General features: G+C 37.3%; 1 protein-coding gene across 6 annotated transcripts in view; it reads right to left on the bottom strand.

Moving 5' to 3' along the window:
- Positions 1–17342, bottom strand: part of ATF7IP (activating transcription factor 7 interacting protein) — a 101880-nt gene that overhangs the window by 60894 nt on the left and 23644 nt on the right. Inside the window, exon 1 of one of the 6 annotated variants that reach the window (XM_019614384.2) lies at positions 5480–5859. The exons of the other annotated variants lie outside the window; for them this stretch is intronic. The gene's annotated coding sequence lies outside the window, so the exon portion shown is untranslated. Of the gene's footprint in view, positions 1–5479; positions 5860–17342 lie in introns of those variants that run through there. 6 annotated transcript variants of the gene reach the window in all.

Here is a 17342-nt window from a genome sequence, read left to right as displayed (position 1 = left end):
AGTGTTTTATTTACAGCTAATGACATTTAAAAAAAAGACAAAGCTGTAATACAATTTACAAATTCACTGTAGAAAAAAAAAAGTCTTACAAAATTCCACTGTCAGACAATTATTTGAGTAACTCATGTATATTTTCAGCTCAATCTCACAATCTTTTGCAACCAAAGAATACTCCAAAAAAGCTACACAATATAAACATAGCTGAGATTAAAAGATAAAAACTAAATGCTGGTTAAGTATCACGTATCACTGCAGACCAGACTTAAAATGTTTCCAGCCGTACCCACAAGGGAGCACACTGCAGCCAAATAACAGATCTCATGTGAGAGCTGAATAAAATAAGATACAAATAAATCAGTAACCAGTTCAGACAGGTTTGGTTGCATATGTGCAAGCCAATAAGCAATCACTTTATAAATACTTGCCTTCCATTCAAAGTGGTAAAGTGGTTGCTTTTCAGAGCAGGTTACATGAATTCAGACTTGCACAAATACACTTCAAACTCTGACTGTTTAAAAAATGATTGCGTTTAACTTTAAACTCAACAATTTAAAAATTTAGCTATATTTGCTATACATTTCTCTTATATAATATTTGGGTAATCTCAGGTTTTACTCATCACATTTGTGACTTTGTCATGAGGGACACAAACCAATGGTGGGGTACCTTTTATTTCAAGAAAAGGCATTTGTTTAGTGCAGTACACAAAGAGTCCTGCGTGTAGAGCTAAGCGTGTAAGGGTTAAATTCTGTAAATAGATTGGTAGAATTTGCATGTTTGTTTTTGTTTTTAAATAAAGTTCACCAGAAAAATAATCAATTTTGAAACACAAAATACCGCAAATATTTGGTTCTCTAAGAATTCTTCACTTTAATCCTGAAAGTCATATGTACTTCAGGATTACAAGAAAACACACCATCAGGCACCTCCTTCCAATAATAAATCTGCAAGTATTTCCCATTACCAAATATGCAATACATAGTAAAACCAGAATATGCCAGAGTAGTTAATACACAAAGGGCCTCTCTTTCAGCCAACCAGAAAGCCTTCCCCCCACTTCCTCCTATATATACCTTATTATTATTAGTCTGCAAAGAGATTGCAGTTCTACAACAACAAAGGAATTAGCTTAGCCGCAATGGACCAGCCTATAATAGAGTGCTCATAGGAGCAGCACAGGATATGCTCAATATCAGCCAATCAGCAAACAGCTGCCTGAATCCTGCCTGGCAACAGGCAGCGGACAAAGAGAAGGTCATGGAAACATACTGGGGGGAAGAAAGCTGAAGATGTGCTCAATGGGCTTTGCATAAGATCATCAGTCTAGAACAGCATTTACACAAGATTCCTAGTTTATGCAATGCTGGCCAAAAACACTGCAACTATAAAACATTTGCAAAAACACAAAAAATATAAAAAGGCAGTGAAAAGCCTTTTATCAGGAAAAGCAGTGCCTCAATATGCAAGTCTACTTAAAATGTAGCACAGAAAATCAGTGAAATGGAGACAGCTCATGATCAGGACTACGCTGTTCTAGATGGAAGAGTCCCCGAGAATCAAAGCAATGCACAAAACCTACCTTTTAAAAAGCAGCTCATAAGAAGCAGTTCTCAGTTGAAATCATCTCTAGCAATATAAGTGAATGCAAGTTGTCATAAATCTAAGAACCATTTTCAAAGAAGAAAAAATAAACTGGTATTTTTCCAGAACATGTGCTGAAATAGAACATCAATGGTATCTTTTGATGCCACTAACGCTTGCCTGCTTATCACACTGTAGGCACAATACGACACTTACGATCCATAAACAGCTGTATCTTAACATATAAAAGACATAATAAACGCAGCTGAGGACATACAGTAAGTGAAAGCAGTATTTTTTCTTGCTCACCACATGTAATGAATTTCTGTGCCTTTTAGGCTAGCATGAGTGTTGGCTGAACAGAGCTAAAGAAAAATGTGCCATTTTCTGAGAGAAATGACATCACCCCGTGTCCTATTTCACCTAGTCTACATACAGCAAGCCGAGTTTCACTTTAATTAAGGCTCTAGCTTATTTCTAGCCGTATTTAGAGAGGGGACTATCAGTGGCCGTCTCGACACCGAGAAGCGCTTCCCACCGCAGCAGCTGTAGTTTTTCCAGCACACCGCAGAGGGAGACGCCCGCGCAGCCGCCCTCACCTCCCTCACAGGAAGCCAGGCGGCAGCCTCGGCCCAGCCCGCGGACAGAGCACCAGCCTCTGATTGGCTGGATGGAGCAGCCAATCAGACAGCGACTCTTCACATTCTACCCAGCAACAAAAGCCCATGAGGCCACGCGCACTAACTCCAGGATAGGAAATTAGGGAGTTTCTACTTAAGAGCTAGAGTTTACAACAGCGTTAGCCCTTGAGTAGAGTCAGAGGGTATTTTTAATGCATAAGGGCTCTTTAAGTGGATGATGCGGAAAACCACAGAATGCCTAGGCCTGAAACAAACAAGCAATGTTTCTCCTGAGCACGTGCTTATTGACCTACTGCACACTGGGCAACATGTCCATTTCTTCAGACAAGACAGCTGAGTTTCTGATCCAAGCGCTGGATCATAAAACGGCTGGGAATCCATCTGGCTTTAAGCTTAGCAGTTTTTTAACCTCTTCTCCATCACTGGGCAGTGCTTGCACTTCTCTATTATTCCAATAGAAGCATCAAAATGGAGTTCTTCCTTATGACTAATGTGACCTCTGCCTTGGAAGCACTGGGGACTGCACTTGCACTCTGCCCTTTGAAGAACCAGCTCAGTAAAACGTGACGTTCATACCGATCTATGCTTACTCAGAGAAATACCCAAACAAGGCTATGGGTCTAGTAAACCAGAGTAAATCATAGAATCACAGAATGGTTTGGGTTAGAAGAGACCTTTAAGACCGTGTAGCTCCAACCTCGCTGCTATAGGAAGGGGCACTTCCCTCTAGACCAGGTTGCCCAAAGCCTCTCCCCGCCTAGCCTTGGATATCTATTGGGAAGGGACATTCACAACTTCTCAAGGCAACCTCTGGACACTGTTCCAGTGTCTCACTACACTCAAAATAATTTATTCCTAGTATTACATCTAACCTCTTCCAGTTTAAAACCACTTCCCCTCATCCTGTTGCTATGTGCCCTTCTAAAAAGTCCCTCCCCAGCTTTCCTGTAGGACCCCTTCAGGTACTGGAAGGCCACTCTATAAGGTCTCCTTGGAGCCTTCTCCAGGCTGAAATGCCCCAGCCCCCTCAGCCTGTCTTCATAGGGGAGGTGCTCCAGTCCTCTGTTCATCTCTGTGGCTCTCCTCTGGACCCACTCCCACAGCTTGATGTCCTTCTTGTGTTGGGAGCTCCAGAACTGGACACAGTACTCCAAGTGGGATCTTACAAGAGCAGAGGGGCAGAATCACCTCCCTTGACTTGCTGGTCACACTTCTCTTGATACAACCCAGGATACTTTTGGCCTTCTATAGTATCATTTCTGACAAGCTGAATGGTCTTATGTACTTAAAAATCGACAGCTTCATATGCAAACTTGAATTACATTCTTATCACTTTGGTGCCATAATGAAGGACAAAGTTGTCCTATGCCATTCTTCATATCCAAGAGATTGACATTACCTCTGACTTTGGCTCATAAACCCATTTCTCATCCTAACATTAATTTTTAGAGCCCTTTTCCCACTGGGCATGGGAGCAACTCCCTCTTAGGTCACACATCTAAAGTCTTTCAATTGCAAATGATTTTTCAGAATTGTCCTTATATTGTTCATTAGTTTATGGCTATTACACAAAAAGTAGATACTTTAGATAATGGAAAAAAAGAAAAACAAGAATATTTTTAGACAATACTTTAGTTAAATATTCCAGTTAGCCTCATACAAATGACTTCGCTATGTCAGAATCACCAGTCTTTAAAAGACATTAAATTTAAGCTCTGAACCTTGTTCTACAAGAAGATTGACAAACATCTGATCTGAACAAACAGATTTTGTTGTCTTCACTAATTATAAGAGTCACTTTGATCATTACTCTCTAAGACTAAAACTGCTTGAGTACTCAGCCAGAGCAACAATGGTAGATGCTGTCTGTCTTCTTACCAAGGTGTTACAGATTTCAACTTTTATCAACAACTCAAAACATCAGCTTTCGATTCAGCTGTGTGAACTTCATATGCAAAAGAAGTACATCTGTTTCAATTTCTGTAACATCAAAATTTAACATTCTCAAGAGAGCTGATTTTTAGCACAAGATAAAGCACTAAGTATGTTTCTCTAAAAATGAACTCAAATTTTATACTAAGTTTAATTTGTGCATTTTCACATACATTTGTGAAATATTTGATTATATATCACAGAATCAGAGAACATCCTGAGCTAAAACGGACCCATAAGGATCATCAAGTCCAATTCCTGGCTCTACACAGCAGTTATCTTTGGCAGAGAACTAACAATTACAATATTCTAAATACGAGGCAGAACTAGTAATTCCACAGAAGTGACCCTAATTGCAACAAGACATTTACAATGTAAAATCTACACAACTTCTGATAGTGCAAAATGAAATCCTGAAGAATCTGGATTAATTATTCATATACATGTAGGCTGAAGAAAAAGGAAAACGGGAAAATTATAAAAGTAATGCAAAATGTTCAATTTACATTTAAGTTTTTATATATATTATAAAATCCAGTCTAATCCAGTCTTTTGTCCTTTCATAGATGAATTTTCAAGTGCTAATTTGACAGACTAAGGATATGCAACTACGTGATACACCTGGCTTTCAAAGTTTGCAATTTAGCATCAGTCTCATCCTCTGAAATCAGGGCACCACTGTTAAGTGACATCAAAGGTCATTTACCAAATGCTATAAGGGAACTAGCAACAAAAAAAGTGATGCTGATTTTAAAAGACATTAAATGCTTTCCATACATACAAACATTATTTAGAAGTTCTTTGCAAAGACTCTTTTTTCTCAGTGGCAAAGAACAATACTATAAAACACACCTAAAAAAAAACAGCTGGTCAGTTCTTTGTGGGAACTTGGTGGTTATTAAAAAGTATTATCAATATGACCTCTAGGGAAGATATAGTTTCTCAGGAATGGGTGTGCTGCCTTTTTTTGTTTGTTTGTTTTCTTCACGGACTTATTTAAACCACAGCTTCTACAAACAGAAGTCACTGCTGAACTCTCAAATTCATCACATCCAACTGAGGGGAAGAAGTCTTCAAGATGTGAAGGATCCAGCTTCCATAGTTTCAGCTAATTAAAAAGTGGTAAGGACTGTCCATAATGTTTCCATCTGGGGGAGCTGGAAGGCTGCTTGCTCATTTTCACATGGAACGATGGGCTGTCCTTTCAATGCCGGAAGCACCCAGAACGGAACCCCCGCAACCGCGCTGCTCTGCACCAGCTCAGCAAGGAGCGGAGCCTTGCCTTCCTCAAGCTGATGGCAGCTGACAGCAGAAAATTTGCATACCCGCTCGAGATTGGCTGCGGAACAGTCGCTTTGCATCAACCAATCTGTAACCGTGTAGCTGAGTCACCACCAGGAGGCCTGTGCAAATCTGCCCGGCAACCGGCTGAAAATAGAGCCGGAACCAAGGTACGTCACCAAGACTGGGTGTGACGCGATGCCTTCTTGCCTGTGACATCATATACATATAAACACAATGTGCAGAAAGCCTCGCTTCACAATCGTTACACTGCGATGTTACTGTCACAGGGAGACAAAGCATGACCTTACTGAAAGCACACGAAATAAGGGAGAATGGTCTTCAAATTGTGGAAAGTGAAAGTGTTGCTTCTGCATTGAACATTGAAAAGGGCAGTTGACCTAAAGAATTAAGCTGTAACATATTCTTAGAATTAGCTGATGTGGAAAGTAAGAATACCATATACATATTAGTAACATATTTTAGAAACATAGTTCCGAATTTACCTAACAAATTCTTTCTCACAAAGCTGCAATAGATTTTAAATGTTCTAAACAATGTGGGTATAGTATTCTGACCTAGGAAACATATTGTAAGGTTGTTCATTAGACCGGCAGAAGCGAAATACATTTAACAAACTTTCAAGGAGTCAGGGCCTTTACACAAAGCACAGCTGTCCCACTCTGTGGGAATGTGAGGATGCCATAGACAGGCTTCAAGATACTCCCCTCCATCCTCCTTCCAAGCTTATCTCTATGCAAGGACAGATGGATGACTAGAACAATGACCCAGTGTAAAGGGGCACAAGTGTTAGGGGGCGTAATAAAACAATTGAGAGGCTATGTATATGTGTATCATATCCGAAATTTACATCCGAAAGTTACGACCAAATGTTTGTTAAGAAAGCAATTGTTAGAAGGCAATTAATCAATTAAGACATTTGTGTCTGGGCGGCAAAGATTTGCGTTTACTTGGTATTTGTATGATTAGAGAAGCGTTGCCAAAGAGTTGTGAACCTGCAGTACTCAGCCAATAAGGAACCAGGTCAGAAAGAGCTAAGCGTCGGGCAATAGGGGATAAAAGACATAGCACTGTTTTCTCGGGGCGCTCCTGCTTGCAGGAGGCCCGCCATTGCAATCGCAAATAAAATCTGCTTTATCAGAGAAACCGTCCTAGAAAATTATTTGGTTATTTCCAACAAAATCTTATGCCCAAAACAGAGACATTAGGTGAGGATATCATACACTTACCTTCTCGGGTTCATTTGTCTCGTTTGCTTGTTTTAAATAGAAAATGTTAGTCTAGAAGTACTGCAGTCATTATCTTTTTAAATTAAAACAAATTATTACAGTCTGCATATTTTCTTCTTCTTGAGGGCTTGAGCACCTCCCCTATGAGGACAGGCTGAGAGAGCGGGGGGTTTTCAATCCTGAGAAGAGAAAGTTCTGGGGGACCTTACAGCAGACTTCCCATACCTGAAGGGGGCCTACAGGAAAGCTGAGGAGGTACGTTTTAGACGGGCATGTAGAGATAGGACAAGGGGGAATGATTTTAAACTGAGAGTACATTTAAACTAGATATTAGGAAAAAATTCTTAATTGTGAGGGTGGGAACACACTAGAACATACTGCCCAGAGAGGTTATGGATGCCCCTTTCCTGGAGGCGTTCAAAGCCAGGCGGGATGGGGCTTTCAGCAACCTCATCTAATGGGAAGTGTCCCTGCCTGTACCCGGGGGGTTGCAACGAGATGGTCTTAAAGGTCTCTTCTAACCCAAACCATTTATGATTCTTCATTTTTTAAAGCAAGCATTAACAGAAACTCATTCTTACTCATTGTGGTTTATATGCTATGTCACTTTGGTGATGTAAATGGAAATTGAGTCATTTACTCCACAGCAGTGGATGTATCTGAATCTTCATCAAATGTGGACTCTTACCCCTGAAGTTAGACCTTAGTGGACTCCTGTGCTATCCCTTGGTGTGCCACACATCATGAGAGGTACATCACAAAAGTTTATGCTCTCAAACTAAGGACAGTACTGGACTTGGAAAGGTGAGAAGGCTGAACTGAGAAATGAAACTATAAATAGGAATCATCTTAGTTAAAAAAAAAAGAAGAAAAAAAAACAACAGGGTTAGTAAAACTCAACAAAAAATGCTATCTAAATAAACATCCTACAAGTAACTTAAATGTTCATCAATCTGTAAAACATTGTTTTCTACTCAGGTAACAGGTATAATCTACACAGCTTCAGTTTTCAGCACAGCTGAGCTGTAAGCATAAACTCAGGAGAAATTCCTGAAGTTTCTGAACTGTCCTATCAACCACATCTGCCTGCAGGTTTCTATTTCATGGAACTGATTGCTGGCAGGTCAAATGCAACACATTTAAAGGATTAGAATGCACCCAGTGCAAACACAGCTGCCTCATCATGGTCTTCTGCAGCCTGAAAGGCACCATCTGACTATATCTGGTACATAAAAACATCTGTATTTTTTACAAGGTTGTAGTAAATAAAGGGACATGAAAGAAAGGTAGCCAGTGCAGACAGTCACACTGACCACTGACAACAGCTGACAGCTTTTGAATGATTCAATGAAATGAAATCACAAAATTAATGAAAAGTCACAAGAGGAAATGAAATAGAATAAATCTTCAAATTACTAGAAGAAAGAAAAGAGGGAAAAATTAATCACTTTTCATGTAAAAGCGACAAGTTACAAAACCTTTACTATCCTTATCATCTGTTAGAACTATCTGTCACAAGCATCCTGCTTTCAGGAAAGGTCGCTCACTCAGTAGATGTTAGCTGGCCTCTGCTAATAATATTTATTGGCAGTCGTGACCACAAGACAATCATTCATTGATCAACAGAAGCTAAACTTTTTCCACAAGCTGAGGAAGGACAGGAACTGAAAGAAAAGCTGACAGCCTAATAATCTATTCGCTACTAGATTCAAGAAGAAAAAAACAAACGTGTTCAGTGCTGGTAACCTAGTGCATTAATATGCTAAGAACACCAGGTAATGCAGGTAATGGAAGTTTTTGTAATAAGCAGTCACAAAAGTTTCTATGACAATTTCTTGTTATAATAAAGAATGCAATAAAATAAGATGTTGTAGTATAAGTGGGCAGTAATTGATTAAATTCTCGTGTCAATGGGCAGACAATTATTTTTCTGTATTTGCTGCTAGGCCTCTGCCTGAAACTGTAAGAGTTTGGAAGAAAAATTACCCAAGATATTACACAAAGTGCACTTCAAATGTTTTATAATCAAACATATAAGCAATCATAGCATTGGTGATTCTTCAACTTAACTCAGAACAAGCTCTGCAGACACAAGTTGTCTGACTTAAATTAATACTTTGCTAAATTGAACAAGGAACCGGAAGCAGAAAGTAGACAAACACAATGTGGTTTCTTTATGTAATTCCACTAATGGAAACAAGAGGTCAAGCACAATACAACTACTTTCAAAAGGATTTTTAATAGCAAAAAAGTATCCTGAAACAGTAGTGATTCTAGCTGCATCCTTCCTTTCTAGAGCTTTCAACCATGCCCCTTCTTTTCTCACCACAGTTGCTACACAGTCAGCCTCACAATCTCATTATATACAATTTGTTAGAGCTCTTTCGAGATCAAAGAGTATCTTACATTTCATTCTTAATGTATAAAATAATCTGATCTCCTAGTACTATCTCCTTGAGACAGCTGAAACTCAATGTGAGTACATATAAATTTTGAAATAAGGTTGGTCCTAAGCGGCACAATTGTATGCATCTGCATGGGCAACACTTTATGATTTCTGAGGTGCTGACTTGCATGTAATGCTAGTATACTCATATCAACTCATTTATATACTCCGAGAAACAAAAATACCTGATCAAAAGCAGAGGAGGATGAGACGATTTTCATGGAAAGTTATCACCTGCAGTTGGATGAAAATAATTTTGGATTTGGTTCTTCAAAATATACGTGTATTTATTCTTCCTATCCATGTTATTGACTGAACCTTAATAACAAAATTATGTCCACCCCACATAAACTGTTGATATTACATTACACAGTATTCAATTCTGTATGAAGGATGAAGAAATGAAGCAAGAACATGATGCAAGCACTTGAGATCATGAGGTTGCATATGAACTCAGATTAGGGATTTCAGGCACATTAAAACCTTTTTGATGCTATTTTAACCGAGTACAAAGTAACCCAGCAAGTAAAAGAAGTCTTAGCCCAGATCAATTGTTTGATGCTATAACCATGAGGCTACTCTTAATGCTTAAGCCAGAACAAGACAGTGGGCAGAAGTGGGAACAGAGAACTGATTTAAGGTGACCTTGTCACATAAAAGCCTTTGAACACAATTTATATTATCTGTACAAATAGCACCAAGCTAGGTCAGGAAGCTTAACATCCAGCTATACATTTGGGAGGATCAGTACTTCACCGGCTTCTTGAACTGGCTAACAAAACAATCACAGAAACACCAGAGCTGCCAAACTGGAACATGCAACAGAACAGCCTTGGGTTTTCTGGCTGTAAATGTATGAATCAAGGATTACTGTGACAGACAGGGAAAACTTCCGGAGGTTGAAAAAGCACTACAGCTGTCCCATTAAGTCAGCTTCATCTGATTACCTGTGCTTTCTAGGGCCACTGCATGGAGGTTGTTCCCACAAAAAAATATATTGGATATCTTCACATAGATGTTGTCTTATTTATTTTAAAATGTTTATAACTATATCTCAGATGTAAAAGCATTGTGTGCAATATTAATTACATATATAATATATAGTTATTTTTTGAAAGCTTCAAAGATGAAGTAGTGTAAATACACAGATTAAAGATGTAACTTCTGGTTTAGATTGTACCAAATTTTACAGCAATAAGTGGGCCCTGAAACACATAACAGCTTTTACACATATTATTAAAAATGGAGAGAATATCTGCCTCTGCTCTATTCACAAAACCGAGCTCCTAATGTGAAATTCTACTTAAGTATTTCCAGATATTCGGTTACAAACATCAAATGTTTATTACACTCCATATTATGAATTCAGTACTGAGATTATTATTACATAAAATTTGGAAACCCGTACTATCCCATCCCTTTAAAAATATTTCAGTGAACATTCACCACTATGCATAAACATTTTATTCTCTGTTTAAAAAAAACAATGATTTTCGGTAGCTCATATAAATATACACACAACATGAAGCTCTGTGCCAACTGAACTACTAGTAGTCAAGTATGTTTTTACCAAACAAATTACTCTGGTGCTTTAAATTGCGTGACAAGCTTAATCCCATAACATTATTTTTTAGAGGAAATTCTTTACTCACTGATCTGCTCGGATGATTCATTAAGATTTAATGAATTGGTGTATATTTTAAACATAGAAGGAAAAAAGAATTAAGGAGCCATGGCTGGTTTGAATGGCTTTACTTAAGTTATCCCAAACAGACACTAAGCATCATCATTACAAACTTGAGTACTGCATCAATAAAAAAACTCAGACTGCTGAGAGACATCTATGTCTGGTGTGTAAGAGAATCCTTAAAAAAAATGTAACTATGAAGCTTGTGGTTAGCTGAAAACTAATTACATCTGAGATAAGTATCATCTGGAAGATTAATATTATCTGCAGTTGATAACCATGAAAATGCTAATTTTTGACAAGGGAGAAATAACCTCTTACAGAGTCAGTTTATTCCAAAACTTAAAAGTAGGAGTATGAATTCAGAGAATAAAATTAATTCTGGCATCTATAATTTCTGAAATAATTGGGAAGAAAAAAAAAAAAAACACAGGAAAAAAACGTCCTAGTGTCAAAGCATCCCCCGTTACCAATACAGAGATGAAAGGACTGAAAGCAGCCCTGCCAAAAAAAACCTGGAGGTACCTGGAGATGGATGGAAAGCTGGACATGAGCCATCTGTATCCTGGGCTGCATCAAAACATGCGAGACCAGCAGGTCAATGGAGGTGATCCTGCCCCCCACCTCTGCACTAGTGAGGCCTCACCAGAAGTACTGAATCCAGATGTGGAGTCCTCAATACAGAACAGACATGGACCTGTTGAAGCATACCCAGAGAAAAATGGAACACGTCTCCTACAAGGACAGACTAAGAGAGCTGGGTTCTTCAGGATGGAGACGAGAAGGCTGCGAATTGACCTGATAAGCAGCCTTTCAGTATCTAACGGGAAGCTACAGGAAAGAAGGGGACTTTTGAGCAGGGTATGTGGTGATACAACAAGAGGAAATAGCTTCAAGTCCAGGGAGGATAGATTAAGGTTAGATATGAGGAAAAAATCTTTTACAGCGAGGGTGGTGAGGCATTGGAACAGGTTACCTAGTGTTGTGGTTGATGCTGCATCCCTAGAGACTTTCAAAGTGAGGCTGGTTAAGGCCCTGGGCAACCTGATCTCGCTGTCTTGTCCCTGTTCATTGCAGGGGAGTTGGACTAGATGGCCTTCAGAAGTTCCTTCCAACTCTAAGGATTCTATGATTCTTAAACAAGCTAACCTAAGTGCACCAGCAAGGACTGCATTTGGCTACACTCCTGTGCCATTTGTTGATTTGTAAACATTTGTGAGATTGTAGCTACATACAATAGAAGACTAGTGATGAACAAAATCTTTCCAGAACGTTTTAATGGCTGCTGGAGTTTTTACTTCTGCAGGTGTATTCCTACAGTTAGGGCCTTTTTTTTTTTTTTGAGCCTAGATCCTAGACTACCCTACAATGATGAAAGATTCGTAATTATTCAACATGGCAATTGGTAATATCAACACATCAAATCTGTTTATATTTGCAACTCTTTCAGAAGGATCAAGCTAACTTCCAATTGAAAGGAAAACTGACATCCCACCAAACTACACTAAATGCATAAAATTCAAAAAGATCAGTATGTGATCATCACTACATTTCTAGACAAGTTTCTCATAGAGTAAAACCTGTTGTAGAAAGTACCTGAACAATTGATGTCCATTTTTTCCCATTATATATCCAGGTAACTAAATAGCCTTTTATCTTTCAAACAAATTTCGTATTTAGCAGAATGGAAAGAAATCTGTGCAAATGTGACCAATGCTCAGATTTAATTTTCACTACTTGCAGCATCTTCTCTGGGACAAGTCAGTGCTAAGTAGTTCCAAAGAGGAGCAGTATGAAGATGACTGTGGTGACTCAAAGATGCAACACAATCATGAACACTTCCATTCTTTGGTACCAATACTACATAAATAGATAGATAGATAAATAGATAAATAAATGGCAAAATGAAAGCACTTTACTTCTATTGATACCATTGCAGGCTAGTTTTAAAAAGTCTCTACGAGTAAGAAAAAACCAAGGTGATGACAGAAAAAACATGCATACACACAAAATCAGCAAGCTTTTTCTATACATTTTCATATGAAAAAAAGTAACAGTAAGAAAATATAAGAGATTCTTCCAGATTTGTATAAGCTTATCTTAAGAAAGGAAGCTGTAGTTGCAGAATTGAGAAGATACTTATCAAGCTAAATGATTTGCTATCAATAAGCTAAGCTATGTAAAACAAACAAAAGATAGTCCTCTATTATAAACTTACTTATATGTATGTACCTATAACATAAAGTAAGATTATATATATGATTATATTTTCTTATATATTTTGTTTATATATGCTTAGAAAACATATGATCAACTAGCTTCTTATTATTTCTCATTCTAATAATTAGATTATGAACTATGGAAAATAAAATTTTCATACATATTTTCTAATATAATTCTTGTCTAAATTGAAAAATACATACAGTACAAGATCAGACTGAGATAAAGCTTATCTTTAGTCATCTTCCTTCTGAGACAAAAAAGTCTGCTTCTTTGGTGTCTCTATTCAGATATGCTAACAAAATTGATACACTTGAAGTTGAGATTTCTGCTTCTGAGACATAACATGTAATTTCTATGATACAAGACAGAGACTTCTATCAAATCTGATATATGGATTCCAGGTATTTAACTTGCACTTCTTTAACTGATAAAATTAAAGGTTTAGTTTATATCATCATCTTGAATTCATTTTTTGACTATTTATCATTCTGACACAGTTAGATAAACAATTTCTTCAGTGAATGCTGCGGATAAAATAAAAAAAATAGGTCCTAAATTTAGCAGGACCTTAAATTCTTCAAGTTGTCTGACATACTTCAGATGCAAACAAAAACAGTCATTTCAAAACACAAGAGCGAAGCATAAGTAATGAAAAGACAATTTGTTTTTAATTAGGAATATCCCACATAATCTAGACAAGGAAGGTGACAAATAAACATACCATGCAAGAAGCAAGAACAGAGAGAAGAGACTTTGAGAGCAAAAACGCAAATTCAAACCACAGGATTGTGACCTTATTATCTGCCTAAATTTACTCTGCTCTTGGGAGACATACACTCCATGTGTGAAATTGAGAAGATTCTACAAATGCTATACATAAGCCTATAAGCAGTTTCTATCTTGCTAAAAAAGTACTGACTTAATCAACCTTCAGTGACTTCACCAATATGCAGTCATCAAACAGGTGATTCCACAGTGGCAGGAAAATAAACTGCAAAAATCCATGCAGAGAATTTATACTCGCAAATAAGATTGCCGTGAGGTAATTGTTATTGTGATTGACTGCCCACACAGATTACCATCTAACATAGAGAGACTCACTAAAAAAACTGCTTTGCAGTACAACACCCTGTACTCCATGTGGTACCTGGCATACATTGAATACAGTTAGTCTTCAAAAAAGGCAGCGAGGCTTTTAGTACTCCAGCAGAATTAGCACCACCGCTGCCCTGCGGCACAATTTTAAATAGCATAGACAATATATTTACACAGAGACCCACTCTGATAAACTTTCTCCTAACATTATTAAGCAGCATGTAAGCATTAAGAAGCATTCCAGATTGCCTTATAACATGGTCTCTGTTACATGACCTATATGCTGTATCACATCTCTTTGGGTTAAGTATTAAGGAAGGGAGAGAGGAAGGTATGAATTTGTAATAATTAGGGGTAGGCTTCTGGAATGAGAACAATGAATAGTTATACTTTTATGAATACTAAGTAAGTGAAATCAGGCATGCACTACAGGCAGTAGCTCTTCAAATCATAACTAGAAATTCATCAGGGACACAAAGCAAGTGCTTAGGTAACACATTTGAAGTGGAAAATGATGAACCTAATGTTGCACAGACGTCTCAAGGATGCAGAGTAATAAAATTTTTACTTAAAAGCAACACAGCTGTTGCAACTGTCTTGCCTTGTGAAACGAGACAACTGGAGAGGTTCAAATCACTATCAGAAATAAAAGCTCTGGGCTTTTAGGGAGATTTCAGAGCAGTATCGAATTGCCAAAGGAAAAACTGCAGTGAAATAGATTTTTTTTTAAATTATTATTTTTTAAATTCTTGCATAAGCCCATCTAGTTGAGGGCTTTCTGATTTACAGTAGAACTTTCTGAGAGATACACTGCCAGATTGTATCAACATGGAGAAATTAGGAGCAAACTGAGTTTGTGTGTGCAAAAACTGCATCATCTACTCTGTTACAACCTTTCTTTTGTCTTATGATTTTCTCTGTCAAAAGAGATACACGTGAACTGGAGCCTTTAAGGAAAGATGTTTTAAAAATATTGCTAGATATCCCCTGCTAAGAAAATACCAACCTGAAGACACTGACTTGCTTCAGAATCTAAACATAACAGCTCTCTGGAAGAACAAAGACTCGCTTCTTCCATTTATTTGAATCTAAAAGACACTGGTGTTATGTTGTCAGTACCTGATCACTCGTGTGAAGGTACAATTACATAGCAGATCAATTAGATGGCTTTACTTCCCAGAACATTTTAAAGCATTTTCAAGGAAAAAAAAAATACCATGACTTTAAAAGATGATGGAAGTAGGAAGTATCCTTCCCATACATCTTGTTAACTGATAGATATTACATGCATCATTTTTTCACTCTTGGTCAGAGAGGGTCTCACGTTACGTTCACCCTTTACATAGTCTAATAGTGTCCCTGGTCTACATACAATCTACTCTAGAAATTTTTGCATGTAGGTACTTCTGCAAAGTGATCCTGAAGTCCTGTAGTCTCCTCCAGCTGTACTGAACCAGAAGTATACTTTTGGTAGTATCATAGTTAAAAAGCACTTCAAGCCAATCATTTTTCTTGTAAATTCTTACTGGCATAGATTCTCTCGAAGATTGGGTTTATGTCACTAGTAAGACATAAAGAACATTAAGATCATTCAAAGAAATCTGGTCACTTACAAGAGTGATGCCGCTTGGATTATTCACCGAGACTAGCCATTGCAGAGTTAACACACATTATCTGCTGAGGGCTTTCAATTTTTGTGTTGCGGGAAGAACAAATCCTAGCATACACAAGTGTAGTAAAACAGTTCAAAAAACCTGAATTAGATTCTGTTAATTATAGACTTATAGCTGATATTACAAAGGTATATGAATTTATATGTATTGAACAAATATACACACATTAAATATACATAATTTGTGTGTACATGTACTCTAAATGCATATTTTCTGCATGATAAAGAAAAAACTCGCCTTTGTGTTTCTGCAGAACACTACAGATATATCTTTGAGAAAGTTATATGCAGTGTGTACTACTGACACAGTCTTAACATGTTTTGGTGTAGGCATTCTCAGACAGAATTTTAAAATAAAACAGAAGAACACACAGGTGTACTTCCTGACAAATAAAGACACCTTTTAGATAAAGGCACTTTAAACCTCAAATGAGATCAAGGTCAAGAAAGAATTCTGGAACTGTAAGTTGTCTGTTGAATCCAGAGGCTCTCCACTAAGGATCGCAGTGACACAATTATGCGATATGTACAATAAATACTCTGAAAGACACCACTCATGGTAAACTTAAATAGTGGTTGTTTTTTTTTCTTTTCCCTCCTATGGAATATTCTTTTCAAAAAACAGACATGAATCCCAGCTATTTTAGATAGATTGGCCTTCTAAACTCCACAAAAAATTATACGGAAAAAAAATGCATATCTTGCAAGGTCACTAGATAGGATGATTTCCTCAAAGGATCAGTCTTTACTGTTTTAAGAGGACAGATGCTCCTAAAAATTTTTTTCTCTCCCCTGAAAGAATACAAATTTCTACAGTTTTCTGTGAGCAGTTAAGACTCTGAATGTGTCAATATAGCACTAAAATCCTACCCTCCACTTATGAGAAAATGGATTAAAAAAACACTACTTTCAAGATGTGACATTTGATTTAAAAAAAACCTAAAGACGCATAGAAAAGTAAGCTATCCAAAGGATGACATGATGACAAGAAAACATCAAACTGAAATACTACCAGCTTTCTAAAATACTCATAAATATTTTTCCTCAAATAGCAAGAATTTGCATGCATTGTAATGACAATAAACTGGTGTTGCATCAACTATAAATGAGGATTTCCTGGCTCTGAGATCAGATTAACATTTAAGATTCTTATTGTCTTCTAGCAGAGGATGGATTACTAATGTATGCTAGCATTTGTCCAATGAAGTAAATGAAGTAGCTACACTAGTATAAGTAGCTACAATAGAGTAAATTCACAGGTAACCACTGGAGAAGAAAAGGATACAAAAAAATTTTTTTTTTTTTAATTCTATTTGTGGTGTAGTTTGGTAATAAGCTTTATTAATTTATCAGCATATCAGCCTTACAGAGAGATAAAGAATATAATTTTAGGTCAACAGTGTAACACCAGCAGTCTTTCAGTTATGCCTGAAGGAAGCTTTCAGCCTAATTATGAAGTTCTTGTTCTAAAAAGAGTGATATGACTAAAGAAGGATTCTACCTAAAGTTTTGTAGGTTGTTTTTTTCCTTTTTT

The sequence above is a fragment of the Meleagris gallopavo genome, chromosome 1 (genome assembly GCF_000146605.3).
Source record: "Meleagris gallopavo isolate NT-WF06-2002-E0010 breed Aviagen turkey brand Nicholas breeding stock chromosome 1, Turkey_5.1, whole genome shotgun sequence".
Lineage (NCBI taxonomy): Eukaryota > Metazoa > Chordata > Aves > Galliformes > Phasianidae > Meleagris > Meleagris gallopavo.
Note: the sequence above shows the minus strand (reverse complement) of the source record. Positions and strands in the feature narration are given on the sequence as shown.